Source organism: Uranotaenia lowii, chromosome 3, assembly GCF_029784155.1.
Source record: "Uranotaenia lowii strain MFRU-FL chromosome 3, ASM2978415v1, whole genome shotgun sequence".
Classification (NCBI taxonomy): domain Eukaryota; kingdom Metazoa; phylum Arthropoda; class Insecta; order Diptera; family Culicidae; genus Uranotaenia; species Uranotaenia lowii.
This window is the reverse complement of record NC_073693.1, coordinates 269,709,794-269,732,251: the sequence shown is the minus strand read 5'-3', so window position 1 is coordinate 269,732,251 and position 22,458 is coordinate 269,709,794. Positions and strand designations below refer to the sequence as shown.

The 22,458-nt window shown below is 36.5% G+C and overlaps 1 protein-coding gene across 5 annotated transcripts in view; it reads right to left on the bottom strand.

The window, feature by feature from the left end:
• The window catches only part of LOC129754870 (protein tincar), a 473,333-nt gene that overhangs the window by 171,445 nt on the left and 279,430 nt on the right, over window positions 1-22,458 (bottom strand). For 4 of the 5 annotated variants that reach the window (XM_055751112.1, XM_055751116.1, XM_055751114.1 and 1 more), the window contains one exon: window positions 3,901-3,943. The exons of the other annotated variant lie outside the window; for it this stretch is intronic. The gene's annotated coding sequence lies outside the window, so the exon portion shown is untranslated. The remainder of the gene's footprint in view (window positions 1-3,900; window positions 3,944-22,458) is intronic. 5 annotated transcript variants of the gene reach the window in all.

Sequence of the window (22,458 nt, the reverse complement as noted above, 5' to 3'; positions counted from 1 at the left end):
TTTGATGTATTTGAATTTTGCAAAACAAAATTGATTTGATTAGTTTTCATAAATCTCCTTATTCAGGATTTCTTGGGCATATAGTCACAGTCACTGGCCCAACTTTTAGGAGTTGTTGCAGCCAAGGTTGCCAATTTTTTTTTCCAAAATTCAAGGAGCTTGAAAATAAAAATCAGGAAAATTCAGGCCAACATAGAATGATTGAGCTGTGTGGCTTTTTGGTCACCGTTATAAAATATTGTGAAACTGACATGCTAGCTAGCTAGCTGCTCACTGTCACTGCCTTTTATTCATATTTCTTATCACAGATTGACCATCTTAAACACGTTTAACTGACGAAATATAGCGGTTTTCAAATATTTCATATGTGATTTAACAGTTGTTTTAACTTGTTTTTATTCAAACTTTAATATTTGAGATACTAACCAAAGCCTTTTGCAAAAAATCTTCAAAGTAGTTCTCACGAAGTTAAGCTTAAGTGTTTGGAAAATTTCAAAAATGTTCGTAGCAAAATATACACACGAACAGTTCTATAAACTTGAAACAAAAATTCCGATCTCTGTAGAAATGTGAACGAATGTTTGTATACGACAATCATATTTTCCAGTCATTAATCCTCTAGTCAAATAATTTTGATGAAAAGAACATTTCCCTAAGATGCTGACTTTTAAACACAAATCAATCATTAATATCGTTTCTATACTCATTATTTTAAACATCATGCAATGGGCTGATTGTTGGGCAAAAACATGATATGTTTTTTAGTAAAACGTCCACCTTTTTATAGGGAGTTTCCCAACATATAAGGTTAATATTTTAATTTGAATAAATTTCAATTTACTTACATGCACTGTTACATATAAAGTCACATATATTTTAGAAATTTCAAAAGGTTCGATAACACAAGGTATCCAAATTCAAATTTTCTCGAGGTGTCAAAAATTTGAAAATAGGTTTTGACTTATTTGGAGACGCAATTTAAAGAAATTTGCAATTGTGTATTTTTTTCTACCAGCTTTGGTTCTCGAAATAACCTTTGAAAGATGATAAAAATTCTTTAAAAAAATTGTGAACTTTTTCGGCAGAACTGTAGATTAAAACGTGATTTTAAAAATTAAAGTTTTTATGCAAAAATCAACTATCACGAACACCGCAAGTTATTTATACTTTGGAGTTATAGAAATTTTATTATTTTTTTTTTATTTGGAATTCCAGTAAAATTTCAACCGAAACGAAATAAAGATATTTTTCAAAGTGTAATTTAAAATGCTTATCGGTCTTCAACAAAGAAGTAAAAAATAATAAAAAGATACCAATGATTGATAATAAAACTCTTTTTCTTTAAAAGCCTTATCAGTAAAATTGGATACAATAGACAAAATCTGACAAAAACTTCGAGTTCAGGGCGCCAAAATCTTCTAAAACTAGCTATAAAACGATGATAAAAGATTTGAAACCAATAAAGTGTAAAGTTATTAAGTTCAGGGTTGGAGCGACGACGAGCAAGCGCCGAGTTAGTTTTGAGTTTTGAACGGATATGTACAAATTTTATGTAAAAACCAAAAAATCAGGCTTATTTCCCAAAATCAAAACGAGGCTTATCAGGTTATCAGGACCTTTAAAAATCAGGCTAATCCTGAAAAGTCAGGCACATTGACATCTCTGGTGGCAGCTCCTACAAATAAACAAGAAGAAGAAGAAGAAGAAATAGAAAAGAAGAAGAAATGAAAAAAAGAGGTAAAGAAGAAGAAGAAGAAGAAGAAGAAGGAGAAGAAGAAGAATAAGAAGAAGAAGAAGAAGAAGAAGAAGAAGAAGAAGAGGAAGAAGAAAAAGAAGGATTCTGACCTTGGGTGAAATGGAGTTGTATGCTGATTTTAAGTTCATTGAATTTTTCTGTTTGTTAACAAAGTCGTTGTCTCCTTTTATTCCAATGCGGAAACGTCAATTCCACCTAGATTTTTACTTAGGCGCTCATAACGTGAATTTTGCTTGATTTACGTGAGCACTTTGCAGCTAGTAAAAATCACTTTATGCTTACGTGAAATTCAATTAGTCGTATGCCGTCAAAACAGAGACACATTTGATTAATTTGAAAATCTATGAGTAATGATCAATTTCCTCCAAATCAACTTTTAAAAGATTTAGCGTTCTACAGTTTGCGAAACTAAAAATTGACGTATTTTTTCATATCTACTAGCTCAACAAAAATCACCAAGGAAATCAGTTTGCTAACCAAAAGTAATAAATTAAAAAGTAAGATTTAGATATACCTTGAAAAATATTTTTTGAATCCGCTATTTATGGAAGGCCTTTCGAACACACGTCAGCTAAATCCCTCCAGAGACAAAGAATTTATGCCAATCTATTATGTTATAAAAGAAGATGACATTCCACCAGGGTGATAAAAGTAGAAAATCCTCTTTACTTCTACCATGTTCCTCGGAAGATGGCTCGCCAGAAAAGTGCACGCGTTCCAGTCACGGATCCATCGGTTAATTTCGATAAACGGAAGTTCCGATCACTTTCAACTGTTGGATGTGATTTGGTTCGTTTCCGGCATTCGAAAGGGCCGCATCGCATCGGAAAAATTTGGCGGCATAGTTTTCTATTTCCTGCGCCTGATGGCCGCTACACAGTTCGTCGTAAGCTGTGCGTTGATCTATTCTGCGTCTCGAGCTGTTCGGGATGAAAATTACTACGTCACCCTGGTGTTTCGAATGGTGGTTTGGTTGACGTTTTGCCGAAGCTTTTTGCTAGGGTTGTTCCAGCGCTCTCACTCGGAAGTGATCGAACGGGCCAAAGCTTTCATCAATCGACGATTGGGTCTATCCAGTGACCGGAAGTCTGATCGAGACATTAGAGCCGATTTGGCGCGGAAGCTGAGGAATATTTTTTCGGCTGTCCTCGCCACATCTTTTTTCGAGCAGTTTTTCATACTGATACCGACTTCGTTCAACGATACTATTTTCGGATATCCGGAGTTTGAAATTGTGATGGGAGATTTCTATCCGAGAGTCATCTTTGCGGCGTATCTTTTGACACTTAGCATCATCTGGGTCGATATGCAGTTCTCGGGTACTTCAGCTTTCGTAAGTTTGCTCATTGGGCTAAGAGTTGAATTGAAAATTGTTGAAAAAGACTTTGAGGGGTTGATGGCGAAAGTTGATAGAAATTTGCTAACGGAGTCTAAGCAGTTGAATGAAACCGATTTTGCGAAACAGTTTTGGAAACACCTAAACTTTGAGCTGGGAAGAGCCATCCGGAAGCACATTGAAATATTAAGGTTAAAAAAGCCCTTCCGAAAGTTATTGATAAAAACTAATGTTCTTTTTTTTAATACAGTGTTTTACAGGAACTAAAATCAACACTGAGCCAATCATTTTTGATAATTCATCTGTTCACGCAAGTGGTTATAGGAATGGAGTTGTCTTTCACGATGGCGGCCGGATTTTCTGCCCTTTCAGTCGTACTGTCAGTTTTTGTGCTTTTGCTGGAGCACTTTCTGTGGTGTTACATCATAGATACACTATCGGATGTGGTAGTTCTAGTGTTATTATTTTCCCAATTTTCTTTTTTAATTTTCTCTTTTTTTAGAATCAGGACATTCTGGGACGTGTTTACGAGCTGTGGTGCCGGATTCCCTTCGAAGTTCGCAACCGGGCCGAATTTAAACAGCTCCGTTCGACGGTGATGATTATTAATTCGGGATCGGTAAACTGTGTACGGATCAGTTGTGGGGGATTTTTTGATATCAACACTCAGGCTTTTGCCCATTTGCTCAATGTGGTTTATTCAATCTTTACATTTTTGCTGAATGTTATGTAAATCCGTATCAGGTTACAGACGACTTATCATGAACAGCAGTTTTGATAAAGTTCATTCAAGATATCGAAAACTTACCCAATTTGTGAGACGTTTTGAATAGTGAACTGTGTATTCACATCTGCAAAAAAAAAACATTTAAGAATAGATGGTTAGATGAAAAATATCAAAAGCAAAAATATGAATTGAAAACATATTAGAAAATTAACTTTAGTGGAAATAATAAGTTTTCAAATTTATTGTTGTCATTCTACAAAAATTCGACTTATCAGTTATTTGGCTTTTTTTCCCAGAAAGCTGTCTGTCTTGATGAGAAAGTAATTTAAGAGTACAGTGCTTAGGAATCAATCAATTTGCTGGCTGCTGTTCTTAGCTCTCATCCAATAACCGTTTCATTAAAGTTTGATTAGCACTTAATTACCAAACCATTCCTCTCCCGTTTCATTGAAGTAATTGCACTGGACCACCCTGAAAAGAAAGGAAGGGATCCACTGATCTATAATTTTCCAATAACCTTTAATTTCCCCCTACTTTTCCTTGAAAAAATGGCAAGAAAAACAACCCGTAGCAAAAAAAAGTTGTTTCATCTTATGAAACGAAAACTTACCAACCCCTCGGGGGAATTCTTTGCGATTAATTTCTGATCCGCCGACAACAACCCCTTGCGCGGAATTACTTTCTTTCCTGGCAGGTTTCCTTCCACTGCTGCTTTTAGCGGCTGCAGTCTGTCAGTGGCTTTCCCATCGAAGGATGAAATGGGAAAAATAACATTTGCTATACCCCGGCAGAAGGACTTCATTTTAGACTTCTTTATTCTCTGCTTGTTAAACATTATCGTAGAAGGAGGAATCCCCATAACCGACTATGAACCAGCGATTCTTTTGCATTCGAAAGAACCCACTACTACTAATGCTTTAAAATTTAGATTCATTCACGATTTTCATTTATCATTTCAAAGGGTTTTATATTGCGTTTTCCTTTTCCGAAATCAAAATACTGTTTCCTGTTATCGCTTTAAATTATCATATTCTACACACATAAAAAAATTAACAGTTTACGGAATCTAAAACATGAGTGATCTATTTTCTTATAAGTGTAGTTCAAAACGGCTCAAGTGGACAAAGTAAACAAGTCGCGAAATTATTGGGAAACGAGTTGTTCAAAGCATGTAGCTACAGCAACACTTCCAGAATCTTTCAAAAGATGGTTAGTTTATGAGACGTGAATTAAGAAAGCTGTTGAAATTGATAAGTTTTTCCCATTAAAGCAAGGTCAGATTTTTTGCAGCGGCTGATATCCGGAGAGCAATTATCCGGAGAAACTTTTGCCAGAACAATTCTAGTGTGCAGGTGAAGCTGACCGAAAAATAATGATGCTCCGGAATCATTCAAGGACGCTGGTGACGCTGATTTGTAAAACATCGCCGTGCTGGGAACGTCGGATGCAACAAAAATTCCAGCCTGACGCTGTCCGTGATGATGCTTTATTTTTATGTTTACTTTTGGAAATAAATTTGAAACAAAAATGACACATGTGGCATATTCATTCATAGACAAGTGGAAAAACCTGAATATATAGCAAAACTTTCAATGTTTACACAATTTATTTTTCCGTTTTCGTGCATAGTTGTCGAACTGAATTCACACGAATTTTTCTTTCAGGGTAATAAAGTCATATTTTTGACTTTATAACATCCTTGAAAATGTCTCAAAATTTAACACGAGCATTTGAATAGAAAATTTTCATGTTTCAACTCTATTTTACCTAAGATCAAAATATTGACAGACAAATGTAATCATTACATAGTAAGTAAAAAAAAATTACTATGAGGAGGAGTGGAAAGCCAAAAGTAACACGAAACGCAATTAATTTTGTAGTTATTTATTCGTCGAAAAAAGTCGATATTAAAAAAAAGCTTATCGCAGCGGTTAGCTAATTCATCAATTTTCTAAAAAAAAACTAGCAGAAAATCTCTTCAAACTTCTAGAAAATAAGCTAATTGTTTGGACTTATGTTTAAAGTAAGTGTCGTGTGAATTCAATATAACTTATTAACAACTTAATGAACATATGATTTTTTTTTTATTTCTATAATTAAGAACCGAATAGAATATGAGTGTTTTTAAAGCATCTTACAATTTAGAGGGTAATTCTTTGCGTCTATAAATTTAATCGAGAAATTAAATATTTAAAGGAAAACATCAAATAACGTTTTAGAAGATTCTTTCTTAACTTCGAAAAATTTTACATAAAAGTTTCAATAAATAATCAATGGTAGCTCCACTCTATTAATTATTTTGAACATTCCATGCCCTGGCCTTAAAAATATACTTAAAAGTTGCATTTTATTTACGAATCTTAGTAAACGAGTTGTCATTTCAGATTCAACTCATAAAAAGACATAATGAATTATTGTCTTGATTATTTTAAATATTTCATCCTGATAGACAGTATTTTTCTAAAAAAAAAATTTCCCCGGTTTCTGAATTGTAAAGTGATTTTTCAATTTGAATCTGGACGATTAATAATTAGAAAAATAAAAATTCAAATTCTAATTTTAGTTTATTTATTCAAAAATTTAAACCATTAATTATGGAAAAAAAATTAATTTTGAAATCACCAACCAAACTCTGACTTGAAATTTTATACTTTAGTTTTGAAATTCAATTTTCACTGGAGTATGTTATTAGAGTAACAGTTGAGCTTCTGGGGCACATAATTTAAAAACCAAAATGTAATAAAAAAATTCAAATTGTTGAAATGTTTCTCGGAAAAGCGTGGTTATTTTTATGTTATGTGTTCACAACAAAAACTCTAGAGCAAGGGTGGGCAAACCGTAGCCTACGGGCCAAATTTGGTCCGTGAACGCCAATTTGTGGCCCACGGAGCTTCGATTAACTGAAATGTTATTGAAGACGAACTTATTTTTGAAAAAAAAAACCGAACAAAATCATAATTATTGTAAACGCCTTTAAAAAAAGCAATATTTTTAAAAAAATGCCTCAAAATTTTCCCTCTTTAGAATTTAAATTTAAAAATATGATTCGTCATTTCAGAGGCAAGTTAGCTTCATTAGATTCAAAAGTCCGCGTGAACTCTTCAGTGTATAATGTTTTTTCAACAGATTCAAACAAAAGCCAGAAACCACTAAAATGCGCTGAATTTATATCAGACATTATATTAGAATTTGAAAACAGATTCCAGGACTTTGGGGTACATATTTATTAACAATTAAAAAAAAAATTCAATAAAAATATGTTAAGTTCCCGAACAATTCTCATTTCTAAAATTTGACCCACCAGCTGAAAATGTTGGCCTCTCATCTCTTCTCTCATCTCTTAGGCACAATTTTCCCGTATCTTTGGATAACGTGCCGCTATTGAACCAACCCTCTTCTGGCCTCTCATGCTCTAGAGCAGGGGTGAGCAACCTTTTGAACCAACGGGCCAATTTTAATTTGAAATAATGTTGGCGGGCCGCTCTTAAATAACATTTTTTTTCAATAATTAGCAGATCTTCACGTAATTTTTTATAGCTACAAATTTTTGACAAAACATATTTGGAAAAGGGAAGATAAAACTAATTCACGTGCTTAAAAAACAGAAATTGAACACGAATTTTTAATTATTTATTTACATAGTATTCCGTCTCACGACATAACTTGACGAACATAATTCCTAAAATTCACTCGGTTCATAGCAACCGTTCTCCAATTTCTCGGGCACCCCACGTTCGCCAGATCACGCTCCACTTGGTCTAACCACCTCGCTCGTTGCGCCCCCGCTCGTCTTGTTCCTACCGGATTCGTAGCGAACACCTGTTTTGCAGGACAGTCGTCCGGCATTCGCGCAACATGTCCTGCCCAGCGTATCCGGCCAGCCTTCACCACCTTCTGGAAACTGGGTTCGCCGTAGAGTCGCGCGAGCTCGTGGTTCATCCTTCGCCTCCACACTCCGTTCTCCTGTACGCCGCCAAAGATGGTTCTTAACACTCGTCGCTCGAATACTCCGAGTGTACGCAGGTCCTCCTCGAGCAATATCCATGTCTCGTGCCCGTAGAGAACAACCGGTCTAATGAGCGTCATATACATGTTACACTTCGTGCGAGGGCTAAGTCTTCTCGACCGCAGTTGCTTGTGGAGTCCATAGTAGGCACGACTTCCGCTGATAATCGCCTCCGGATCTCACGGCTGGTGTCATTGTCTGCGGTCACCAGTGAGCCGAGATAGACAAAGTCTTCGACTATCTCCAACTCGTCGCAGTCGATCGTGACCTTGTTATTACTGGACAAGCGGGTTCGGTCGGTCTCGGATCCACAGGCCAGCATGTACTTCGTCTTGGACGTATTAATCATCAACCCAATCCTTCCTGCTTCGCGTTTCAGTTTGCGGTAGATCTCCTCCACCGCCGCAGATGATCTGCCGACTATATCAATGTCATCGGCAAAGCAGATAAGTTGACTGGATCTGTTGAAAATCGTGCCCCGCATTTCGCCCACCGCTCGTCGAATAACACCTTCTAGCGCCACGTTGAACATCATGCAGGATAGACCATCACCTTGTCGAAGCCCCCTGCGCGATTCGAATGAACTCGACAATTCACCCGAAATCCGCACACAGCACTGCGTTCCATCCATCGTCGCCTTGATCAGTCTGATCAGCTTCCCGGAAAAGCCGTTCTCGTCCATGATTTTCCATAGCTCGTTACGGTCGATTGTGTCGTATGCGGCTTTGAAGTCGATGAATAGATGATGCGTAGGGACTTGGTGTTCACGGCATTTTTGGAGGATTTGCCGCAATGTGAATATCTGGTCCGTCGTAGACCGTCCCTCCATGAAGCCGGCCTGATGACTTCCCACGAATCTGTTTGCTTGTGGCGTTAGGCGGCGGAGTAGGATTCGGGACAACACTTTGTAGGCGGCATTGAGGACAGTGATCGCTCGGTAGTTCTCACAGTCCAATTTGTCGCCCTTCTTGTAGATGGGGCATATTACCCCCTCCTTCCACTCCTCCGGTGGCTGTTCTATGTCCCAGATCCGGATTATCAACCGATGTAGGCAATCGGCCAACCTGTCCGGGCCCATTTTGATGAGTTCAGCTGCGATGCCATCCTTCCCAGCCGACTTGTTTCTATTCAGCTGGCGAATGGCTTCCTTCACTTCACTCATCGTTGGGAGTGGCTCCTCTTCGTCGTTGGCTACGCCGGCGATGTACCTTCCCCCACCGTCTTGATCTCCTGCATGTGCGCCGTTCAGGTGTTCATCGAAGTGCTGCTTCCACCTTTTGATCACCTCACGATTGTCCGTCAGGATACCCCCGTCCTTATCCCGGCACATTTCGGCTTGCGGCACGAAGCCTTTGCGGGATGCGTTGAGTTTCTGATAGAACTTTCGTGTTTCTTGGGAACGATGCAGCTGCTCCAGCTCCTGGAGCTCCTCCTCCTCCAGGCGGCGCTTTTTCTCCTGGAAAAGTCGGACTCGCTGCCTCTTCCGCTGTCGGTGATTTTCCACATTTCGACGGGTGCCTCTTTGCACTACTGCCGCCCGCGCGGCATTTTCTTCGTCCATCACCCTCCTACACTCCTCGTCGAACCAGTCGTTCCATCGAGATCGCTCCACATAACCGATGACGTTCTCCGCCGCACTGTTGATGGCTGTTTTGATGGTATCCCAACAGTCCTCGAGAGGGGCTTCGTCAAGCTCGCCCTCTGCCGGTAGCGCTGCTTCGACCGATTGCGCGTAGTCTGCCGCGACCTCAGGTTGCTTCAGTCGCGCGATGTTTAACCGAGGCGGGCGCCGGTTTCGCTTGTTGTTCACTACGGAGAGTTTTGGGCGCATCTTCACCATCACCAGATAATGGTCCGACTCGATGTTGGCGCCCCGACAGGATCTGACGTCGATGATGTCCGAAAAGTGCCGGCTGTCGATCAAAACGTGGTCGATCTGTGATTGCGTTTGGTACGGTGATCTCCAGGTGTACTTGTGTGGGAGGCGGTGCTGAAAAAAGGTACTACGTACGGCCATTCGTTTGGAGGCGGCGAAATCAATAAGTCTGAGGCCGTTTTCGTTGGTCAGCTGGTGCGCGCTGAACCTTCCAATTGTCGGTTTAAATTCCTCCTCCTGGCCGACCTGAGCATTGAAATCCCCGATGACGATCTTGATATCATGTTTTGGGCAACGGTCGTATTCACGTTCCAGCTGCGCGTAGAATTCGTCTTTGTCGTCACCGGTACTTCCGAGGTGAGGGCTGTGCACGTTGATGATGCTGATGTTGAAGAACCGGCCCTTGATTCTCAACCGGCACATTCGTGAGTTGATCGGCCACCACCCGATCACGCGCTTTTGCATCTTTCCCATCACTATAAAAGCTGTTCCAAGCTCGTGTGTGTTGCCGCAGCTCTGGTAGATGGCACGACCATCTGGATACGTTCGTACCGTGGAGCCCTTCCAGCATACCTCCTGCAGCGCTACGATGTCGAATTTGCGGCTCTTCAATTCGTTGGAGAGCACGTGGGTACTACCCACAAAATTTAGAGATCGGCAGTTCCATGTTCCAAGTTTCCAATCGCTAGTCCCTTTTCGTCGCGTGGGTCTTTGCCGATTTCCATCCGAAATTTGTTGTTCGTTATTCGTTGCTTATGTTTTTTAGTAGTCACAGGCTCGCAAGGCCCGCAGCTAACCCCACTATCTCGCAGGAGGACCGTCGTGATGTTGCTGTTTTGGGTCCCAAACACCACCAGGACGTTGTTGCACTCCGCACGCCGCCCCTAACATGGAGAACAGACGCGTACGAAGCCCCCTAACTCATTCTGCATGCGACCAAAGCATCCACCGGGGTTGGGTACCCGATCTCCGCTAAGGTTGCTCGCACCCCAGCTAGTACCACGGGGAGGTAGAGAATCGGAGTTGCAGACAAGAGGTGATATGACCACTACCCGAGGGTTGGGTGTATGGGGTCTCGAGTTGCACATTGTCTACTTCACTAGCCACGAATTTTTAAATATCCGATATTGAAAAATTACATCACTGAATCTTTGTCATGTTTGAATTCTCTCAATTTTTTAATAACACTTTTCGGCGAACATTCGTTCCTACAACATTCTCGTTAAAACCGATGGTTCTATTCGTAATCACTTCTATTTAAAAATCATCTGGAGCTTGCCGCAGTGATAGCTAAGAGTGCGAAAAATTTATATTCAAAGAAATCACTGTCTTCATTGCGTGGGACGTTGAATCACTAAAATGAAATGCCTCTTATTGTTTTGAACGTCCACAAAATAAGTCTTTTTTACCATCCGAAATGGTCTGCCCAAACAATCTCCAATATTATGTTATGCCTATAAAAAATATTGCATTTATGCCTTAAAAAGAACACAATAAATGATTAAAATGCCAGAAAAAAATTGAAAAAAATGAGTGTGTGGCAATGCAGACATGTGCATTTTTGATGAAATCGAATAGATTTTCCCAACAATCCATTGTAGAAAAAAGTTTAGGCATAAAAATTTGAAAAAAGCTTCGCGGGCCGCACAAAAGGGTCTTGCGGGCCGCATGTGGCCCGCGGGCCGCGGGTTGCTCATCCCTGCTCTAGAGTTTAAATGAAATTGAACCTCATATATAGCTATCCGGCTGATTTTCCATTTTGACGTAAGAGAAAATTAAGAAGATTTGCCGGAAAGTTAAATTATTTGAACTATGTTGAACAAACCGTATTGAAATATACTAACTATTTCAAAAATATTTTTTCATCAAGGATGAGTGAGAATCTTCATGCGACTCATAATCACGTCTCCAAACCTTTCCTGTTCGGTCATGTGACTTCAAACGATATTATTTTATCGCATCAGCAGGAAATTGTTTTATTCGTTTAAAAAAGTCATGCTTTGCAGGAAGAAAGTAAAATTTAAAACTCTTTTCATCTCTGGCAAGAAGTTTACAAATTGATAACCCTTTGTAATTCTAGATGCCAAAATTGTTAATCCCGATTGTCAATTTAGAACGACCAGCGTGAAATTTCTTGTAATCCACTGTCAAATGTAAATAAAAAACATTGAGATCTTTTGTTTATAACAGCTCCGATAAAATTCTGGACAATAGGCAGTGGTATCAAATTTCATGCAAAACTAGCTGAATCGGTAAACTTCGTTATACCCGTTACTTAATAAAGTTTGAAAAAGTTTACAGTTCTTTAACTTCTTCGTGGTCGTGAATCAGTTTTCATGATAATCGTCTTCAAGTTGTTCGAGTTTTGTCCCGTTTCTAGTTGATTTTTTATAGGAGCCACCCTTCCGTAAAAGTTTTAATCTCGAAAGTGTTATACAAACCATCGCTGGCCCGAAAAACCCACGGATTCCAAATTTAACTTAATTCCGACCGACCATTCATACGTGATGGTGTTACAAAGAAAACGTCTCCATTTTTTTAAGATTTCAATTTGAAAAATGTTTGTGTCCAGGATTCTGTTCATCGGTATTTTGGGTATTACGATATGTAGTTGACTGACTTGATATTCGTTAATGAAACGATACAACCTTTTTCAAAAACAACCCTAATAAAATACTACCGGTAAAAATAAAGTCAATATGCATGTTTTTTGCTATTAGAAGGAAATGATAACGTCTGGTGAAAATGTTTGATGAATTAAAACTTTTTACGATGTTTTTTTTCCTTCGGAGATCTCTTAAAAAGTGAGAAGATTTTTTCTAATGAAAAAGTGATATTTTCACTAAAACTTACATTCAAAACAATGTTGAAGTTATTTGTAGCTAGATTCATGAATGTTATGTTTTCAAAAGCATTTTTAAAAGAAAAAACCCAATTTTAAAAAGTTGAAATTTCATCCTGTCTTTTGTTAACCAAAGTAACAAAGTTTTCTCTGAAATCAACGGATTGTTTGAGTTGTTTGTTGTTTGTCGTACCGAAAGAAGATTAGAAATAATTTAGATACTTTATTGATTTATTCGAGTGTCGGATTTCAATTATGAAAAATGCCCTTCTGAAATGTCTGTTTTTATGTTAAAGCTGATGGCACATTTTTCGTAAGTTTTTGAAAAACCTGTTTATTTATTATCTCCCATAGTTCTTTGTTTTGTTATGAAATCTTGACATCACTAACATTTTTAAAGATCAGACCGATCACCTTTAACAATTTTTTGGTTTGGATATAATTTATTAGGCAAATTACTTCACAAAAGTTTTCAGCTTGTTTACCTTCTTCTCAACACTACTAGGGAGGGGTGGTTGGATGGGATTAGGCTTGGGAGAAGGGGTTGAAGGTGTTAGGTTAGTTTTGCCGTACCGTTTGAAGACAGAAAAAAACGATTTGTCGGTCTCATCGATGGTATTATCGCTATTGGCTAACACTCCATGTGCACGGCGAGGGCATGAAGATCGTTCGCGAGGTGGACTTTCAACAGTAAGCACTTTCGGTCCAGATTCGGTTGTTTGGTGTACTTTTAAACTATAATTGAAACAAAACAAAAACTTAAATATACCATTGGCGATTCTTTTTTAATATCTATTGTATGGAACACCATGAAAAAGTTATTAAATTATGTTATTTGACAACTTTGAATTATTTCCTTGTATTTTTTAGAAAACATAAAGAACTTATTCAGTAAGTTGAAGAATATTTAGAATGAAAGGTCAATTTTGGATTTCAAAAGTTGTTGTCCACGGGGTATGGCGAAGGGGTCCATTTTCTTTCTCTATCATACTTCTGCAATCAACATAGCTTTTAATTTCTTAACCTAAAATAATTTTTGGATTGAAACTTTGCTTTAATAATTTTCCTTACCATTTCTACTCGGTTTGTAAATGTCAATTTAACAATAGAACATTAATTAAATCGTAGTCTGAGGCGCTTTATACGCCAATGAACCAACGTAAATAGGAAATTTATCAAAGCTGCGCTAATTGGATTAATTTCATCATGCAGTCGATAATGGCAAACAAATGGTTCCAAAATCAGCAACCGCAAAGTCGAGGCAACAAGACAACGCCCTCCCTTTTTCACAATTCCTCCCACTCGGCAAAGCCCACAGCTCCAAGAATCCTTCCGGCCACCGCGGCCCGTGGGGAAGCCTTAATTGATCGATAGTAAAGCCACACCGGAATCCTTTTAAGGTGTGTAACTGATTCGATATCCGTCGTGTTCGTGTCCCTCGATTATAGTGTCCAAAATTATTGTTACGAAGAAGGGTTCTCGAAGCTGCCAGGAACAGAGCAGGGTTGAACGACGAACACGAAAAGCATCCCCCCATTCCTGTCAGCATTAATTCCATTAGTGTATCCCGGAAATCAACAATGAATCCTTTACGCTTTAGATGACGCTTTTACCGGGGCTTTCGGGACCTATCCTTGGTATCCTTGGTGCCTTGGTCAATTGAAACAAAAGGTCGCAATCAGTCTGTCTGGCAGATGGCTTTCCCTTTTCATTTTGGCACTTCGTTCGAGGGTGGGAATCGAGATGATGAACGGTGGAAAGTGAATGAAAATTTTGGAAGCCCCGTTTGTGATAGAATATTTGAACCAGTAGGAACGCTTCTGGATAAATAAGGAATTTTGAAGTTCATTGTATGCAAAATGTTTATCACCTTCTCAAGAGTTTTTTTTATTTTTTCAAATTTTAATTATATAAAGGGGTATCATAGGCCACTTTTTTTCTTCCTTACTTTTTTAAAGATAAAATGAGAAAAAGTCATGGTTTTCTACATTTCTAAGGTATAGATTGGCAGTTTTTTTAAAAATGTTTTTTAATACATTAATTTCCTCGAGCTCTGACTGTTTTTAAAAAAAGTAATTTTTTTAGATTTTAACGAATGATGGGGAATTGTAGGCCACCAAATCCAAATTGATCAAATAACGTGAAAAGTTTATTTATAAGTTGACCCAAAACTGTTATTTCATAATTCATTTAGTTAGTTTGAAGCAATTTGAGTTGAGGAAAAAAGGGGTGTGTATAATCAAATTGTTTCAAAAACTTTGCTAGCCAACATTTTGACAAAATTCCTTACTATAGAATTAATTGTTCGTCTCTATCGCATTGAAAAAAATGACAAATTATATTTCATAAATCTTCGTTTGCCATAAGAATAATTTACAGATAGGAAAAACGTATTTTAAGTTATGAATGTGTATAAAAACACCAAAATATAGGTGGCCCAAGATACCCCACAATATGTGGCCCACGATTCCTCACAAACTTTGAAGTTCGTTTTTCCTATTTGTAAATTTTTCTTATGCCAAATTAAGAGTTATGAATAATGTTTTTTCTATCCTGTATAAGGAATTTTGCCGAAACTATTGCGAGCCAGGTTTTAGGAATTATTCGATCATACACAACTCTTTTTTGATTTCATTATCTGAAATTGCTTTAAAATTACGAAATGCAACATGAAATTAACAGTTTTGGATCAAGTTATTTGGTAAATTGGTCAATTTGGATTTGGTGGCCCACGATTCCTCACCATTTTTCGAAATCCAAAAAAATTAGCTTTTTTTTAAACAGTCAGAGCTAGGGGAAAATAACTTATTAAAGTTTTAAAAAAATACCTGATGATACGTTGAAAATGTAGAATACCATACAATAGATTTTTTTTATCTTTTATAATAAAGAAGTTACGGAGCATAGAGCATTTTTAATATTTCTTAAAATGTAATTTTAAAATCCTCAAATATATAGTTTTTTGAAGTCTCACAAACAAACATCTCTCCTGGTCAAATTTAAGCATTTAGGCGCAAATAGATTGTGTTATGTGAAAGTTCAACCTTTTTTCCTTGTTTAGGTTTAGTTTTAGTGTTATTTTCATGATCATTTGGTGATAGTTTTTGGATATTAAAGAAAAACGGTGATTTTCCAGTGAGAAAGCCGGTATAATAAAAATGGATAAAACCCTATGAAATGGTTCAATTTAAGAAAAAAAGAACAGTGTGAGGACCTAGAGAATTGCATGATGGCAAAATTTTATTTATTTCTTTCTTTCTTATATTTGGTTTGAAATTTTATTTTTTGTTTTGAATCTGGGTTTATATTTTTCTTGAGACTAAAATTTTTATTTTCTAATTTTCTTGTCTTTGAAAATGTTACTGACTTCTGATACTAAGTATTGGATCAAATTATGAGTTTTAGTTCTACAAAGTAACCTTTCTTATATCTTAAATTTCGTTTTGGTTTAAGCATCTGAGCACGAAAGGAAGAAGTTTTTCTTACATTTCCTAATATTCCAATTGTTTCTTTTCAATGATGAAATTTTTATGAATTACAAAGTTGATACCATTCTATACCTACTTAAACTAACTGAATACATTCTCAACATTTCATTAATGGAGTATTTGGATGGAGAATGTAATTTTTATCTGTTTAGTTCTTTGGAGTATGTCACAATTTGTACAGTAATATCGTTGAATATTATTTTCCTTGAGTAAAAATATGTCATTCTCTAAAATGACCGGAAAACTTATCCGGGCTGGGCAAATCCGGCTTATTTGATCATCACCCCGATAATATTCGGACATTCGATTTTAAAATAACGTATAGAGACCGTTAAACTTATCCAGGCAAGGCAAATCTAGGTTTTTTTTAGTAAAACCCTGACAATATCCGGGAATTTCAAGCATCCAGAACCCGATAATGATGATGATGAATAAGAGCTGTTTGTTTGATTTGGCAAATATGGCATCCCTTTCCTTCCTTCAATTTTCAAAAAAATCCGGGCAAATCGAGCAACTTGGAAAGCTTTGGGAGATCAGCTTAAAAAAGTTAAAGTTGCATCAGTTCTGAACTAGAAATGACTACTTTCGGCAATATGCTTCTAATCCTTATACTAGAGATTAATTATCAAATTTCTCAAAAACATGTTCTAATTTATCTCTCCGTTGTGTTTTCCTTTGCGCGAAGGCAAACACAACCATACAAAAATGCATGAAAATCGGTTGAACCCTGCAAAAGTTATTCGTGTTCGCGCATATTTTTGCCACAATTTTTATATAAAAGAGAAGAAAGATATTATCATTATACTGAATTATATTATATTAAATTATTTTATATTAAAATATTATAACATTTAAATATTAATATAATAATATATTATTATAATAAAATATTATTATATTAAAATATTATATTATACTTGCTGACCCGGTAAACTTCGTTTCACCTTTTACTTAATGAATCGTTAGAAAATGTTCAACTTCATCTTCATCATCATCATTCTTTAAATTATTCGTGCTCTTGAATTAGTTTTCATGAAAATCGTCTTGAGGTTTTTCGAATTTTGTCCCATTTCAAGTTAATTATGTATGGGAGCCCCCCTTCCATAAAAAGTGAGATTTTCGACCGTCCGTTTATAAGTGATGGTGTTACAAATAAAACGGATCCATCTTCTATTATATAAAATTCTCTTATAACGGTGTTTGTAGTACTATTCCTCCGAAATGACCCGAACGATTCGAATGAAATTATTTTTTGAATATTCTGTAGGCATGCCAATCGGTTTATATCGAATAAAAGCAACATAAAGTTACATCAATTATCCGTAATAATAAAATTTGTAATAATTTGAATCAAATAAAAGTCATGGCATCCATTTTTTCGAGATTTTCTTTTCTTTGGGCGGTTTGTTTTTCATCTCCAAGGTCGAGGCGTCGCGAGTAAACGTCTCGAGAGAATAGTAACCACAGCATAGCATAGGGGAGAGTGGAGATACTTGATATCCATTTATTTTCACGATATCTTTTTGGAAAAATTTAGCAACTCGCCGTCTTTGACATTTTCTGATAGCTTGTAACTTCAAGTTTCTATGCTCCAAAAATTAGAACGATACTTGAACCCGTTGATGAACTAGAAGCATTTTCGTGGGAGTAAAAAAATTGCGATTTTTCTGAAGTTAGGGGAGACTTGATCCCCTATTGAAGGAGACTTGATCTTTTATTCAGGAAGCCCTAATCTTTGTAAAAATATCAAACAAAACCCCAAGATAGAATGTTAATTGACTATTTTGTTCATGTTTGTTCTCATTTCACAACTTATAGCAGACATAAGAAGAAAATTCTATAACTTTGTCTCAACGCTAATAACATTGCATACTTGAAGGCGCTATTTTTTTTTATAATTAAGAGAAAATTAATTATTTTTGCTCTTTTCATCAGACAAATGTTTGATAAATATTAGTATTTGGACAAATATTTGCAATTTCGTGATCAGCAATCATAACGATCTATTCAGAAGAAGAATATGCCGTTTGGAAGGGGGATCAATTGTACCCAACTCTAGGGGATCAATTGTACCCATAATCAACATTTTAGAAAACTTTTTCTGAAAAAAGTTGAGAGTTTTCCATTGCTTTGAAAATATGGCATTATGAAGTTCATTTTACGCTCGAACGATTGATATATTGGAACAAATATTTTTTTCATAATTTTCCCATGTAACGAACATTTTAAAGTGATGAAAAAAGATTTTCAAGTTACATTTTGTGAAATTTTTCAAACAAAGTTCAATTGCTCAAAAAATTATTTTGTTAAAATTTTTTAAACTACAAGCATTGCTATTTTGCTCATTTTGGCACATTTTTCTAGAACATTTGATCTTTGTAAGACATTCCAGTTTCGAGATATAGCTAAGGAATCAAGTTTCCCCAGGGATCAAGTATCCTCATTCTCCCCTACTGATTAGTAAGAACATTTGGGTGCGTATTTCGTAACCAAGCATAAGTTCAATGCACGTGGTGGTGCTATGAAGCCCACATGTGATTTTTTTTATAATTCCTAGCTCATTTGTACAGCACATATTAATGTTTTGATTTTTAACTTGCTATAGTGAAAGAGCAATTGCAAAAAAAATAAAAATTATTTCTTCATATTTAAATTGCTGGGCCCATAAACAATCTGACTAAATATTTTCACGTTTTTAGCTTTAAAGCCATGAAAAATCTACCTATTAAGAATTTCCTCTCCAAAATTATCCAACTTAAAGTGCGAAAGGTCAGAAACGGGTATGTCGTGTGTTGAACCTGAAGTGGATATTCATAATCAAAAGCTTTGTAAATTAAGGTTTTTTGCTTAAAACAGAATTCAGTAAAAGTGGAGTATTGTGTTTTCACTTGCCTCAATAAGCGGGACAAATGTTAACTTAGGAACATCTTTTCTGCAACGTTTTTGAATATTTATCTTTCAACAAGAGTTTGTTGAGAACTAATTTAGTCATGCAATAAACGAAAATTGATTTGTTTTTAAGAATAACATATTTCTTATAGATTTATTAAACTTCAACTATGGTAAAATTCGTTTGCACTTGCCCTGGTGTATCTGAATTGAAATTGAAATTTGAATTGAAGATTGAAATAAAAAAATAGAAGCAAGAGAAACTTTGATAACTGTTACCCTTCTCGGCGCAAAAATCATCAATTTTAAGGTTTAATGCTATGTTTACATGCAAATTTTTAGAAAATATTCATACCACCTTCGAAGCATGAATTTTTTTCTTTTATTCATTAACTTTTTGAAAATCTGTTTTCAATCGATTGTTAATAAACAGATAAGGTCAGGAAAACGAAATCTTGAAATGCTTTAAAAGCACCCTCAGCAGAAGAAAAATTGCTGTGATTCAGCCGAATAACAAATTTTAAACATATTTTTCTCTTTTAAAAACCTTTCTATTCCTTGGTTCATTGAGTTACAGTTTATTCATATGAATTTTATTTGCACTTTTGGCTAAAACAAATCGGTAGTGAATTTTGAATTAGGCGAATACGCCAAATGTAAAGAAATGGAGTTATCAGTTGAGTGATAAAGTACGTCGGAGATCTACGTTTTGAGTGTATAACGTTAACTAGAGAATATTTGGTTTTCGAGAAATAAAGAAAACAAAACAAAATTTTTGCTGCGAGCTTATGAAGCTGTCAAACTTTGAACGCGTTTTTCTCGGAACAGTGATGTTGGCGCATTCGCCGTATTCAAAACTCGATTCCGACATAAAATATAGTAATTTACAGTATGAAGTCGCCTGATTTCATACCATAACAAGTGCTGTTTGGCATCACTTCAAGTTGTAATGTGTCATATCTACAAATTTAGTAAATGGCGAAATAAATTATTAACATGATTTAACATGGGAAGGTATTTGGGTACGAAATATGTTCCTATAATTATTACAAACCTGTCTTCATCGCAGTGTGAAATAGGGTGGGTCAAAGGGAGTTTCATATAACTTGCGTTGTAAAGATTGAAAACTTATCTAACCAATTAGGCTTCCATACAAGTTTGTTGGCATAAATCGAGAACTTAACATGCAAAAGAAAGAGAGGTTGTTTGGGTACGATTAATTTGAAACCCTCCCTTATTTCTGGGTGGAGTCGGAAAGAAGGATGCAATTCTGTATTCATATTATATTTGGCATAATTTGAAAACTTATCAGACAAATCAAGCGAAATGTTACGTCATTTAGGTACTAAAACGATTTTTAGTTGTACTTTAGCACTTCTTGCATTGCAAGAGGGAAACGGCTGGAAGTTCATATCATTAGAACATACATAATGAAATAATAAGAAACTCTAAGTAGCTTATAAAACTGAGTTAAAGTTTCAGATCTTGTAAAACAAATTTACAGAGCAATTCTAAGAAAATAATATTGAAACATCTTTGTACTCAGCTTCGAAACTTCAGTTGCTGTTCTCTTTTTTAAAGCATTCGCTTCAAAGTTATGTTGAAATTTGGTTTGAAACGCTGTCTAGGAAATAAAACTGAAATTCAATTATTTTAACAAATTCAATTAAATTTTGGAAGGTGTAGCGAAGCACACCGGGTCAGCTAGTTTTTATATAAAAGATATATTCTCCATTAACATTTTCAAACGAAATTATTGATAGAGCAAAGCATCTAGGTATAACTTAAAACAATTCAGATCATAAATTTCGAAGCGAGTAATCTGAACCCCTTCAGAAACCGAGCTTGTACAGACATTCTTCACATGACCAAACTTTCTAATGACTTTTGCTAAACATACTTCTACTGCTGGGAGAAATCATCGTGACTGCACCCAGGAGCCAACCTACAAAAAAAAGAAAGACAAATGTTTCTTACCGAATGAATGCTCTGCATTCGCGTTTGCTCGAGTCTAGTGCTTCTGGAAAAGTTCTCCCTGCGCTCGCTGGCAGCCGGAAATTACTTATGACACTTTGCCAGGAGGAACGCATTCTGCCGAATTTCTCTATGGAGCCATAAAACTTGGCCCCTTCGCTTCCCAGCAATCATGACATCAAACAGAGAAATGCTGCCACAGTGGCACTAGCTGGTTGATGGTGTATGGTTATTCTCAAACATTAAACGGTCCATGTATGTGTGTGTGGGTATCAGAGTATTGTTGATGTTTACCAGAAGGGATGGGGAAAACTAATTTTCCCCTTTTTCCAACCCTCGTATGCGTCAAGGAGCAGCAGGAGGGGTGTTTCAGAATGTGAAGTTATCTCCTCAGTGTTGTGATATTTTGGCTTCGGTCGATCAAAATAGTCAACCCGAGCAGAGCGCTTGGTGGGACTTGTTTGAAGTTTTCCATCAAGGAACGACCATGTGTTTACAAGTGTCGGGGCCCGGCGTTGTACCAAATTTTTGGGGTTTTGATGAAATTAATTCATTTTGTGCCTTCGTCTTTGCTCATTAAAGTTTACCCACAGCCCACAATGGCGACCGTTAAATTCTTGCCATCTCAATTGACAAGGGGAGTCTTCCTCGTGTTACGGATGCCGGCAAAGGGCAAAATTATGTCGGATAATTATGCTTCAAATTTATGCCGAACTGTTTGAATCCAATTAAGGCATTCATATGGAAAATAACAATATTTGGAGACAGCTCAACCAGTTTCCTGGTTTTTTGATAATTCGTTAATGAAAATAGGCGTTAATGAGAAACTGACAGTTGAAAATTTAGATTAAAATATAACACAATAGAAAAATCAGTTATCAGTTACTTGAAAACTTGTAAAACCTTCATGGGATTTTACTCAGGTTAGACATTACCTCGTATGAAGGATAGACAGAATGATACACCTAATTTATATTAAAGTAGACACCCGCTTATGAGAGCTCCGGTAATCCGAGCTCCCACGTTATCCGAGCAACTATTTTCAAACAAAACCCATGCATAGTTGTGTTTTATCACCACATTATATTGTTATGCTTTTTAATCGATGGTTCGACCGATTTTAGAGTCTAATTTTCCGGAAAACGTTTATTAAATAGCCTTACAAAATCAATGTATTTACCGAGCTGCGCGTCTGTATGATAAGCTAAATAGAGCAAAAGTAAAGGATTTTCTATGTAGTTTGTATAATCCGAGGTTTCACTCGGATAAGCAGGGTTTTACTGTAGTTAATTTTTACTTCAATCCAGTTTATCAAGACCGAAGAAGTCTAAAAAACTGTTGACGGTCCTCAGACGGTGATACCAACATTTAGAGAATAGTGTGTGATTGCTTTTGCTTAGATATATACTTCTTTAATCAAAACACTTTTCGCTGCCTCAAAGTAAAAGCAGAAGGAAGGAATAAAGGGGGGAGATTCAGGATCGATTTTGTAGAATGAAGGATAAAGGATAGATGTAAGGGTGATGCTCTAATTTCCCACGCCAGGTTCATTTAAAAATTATAT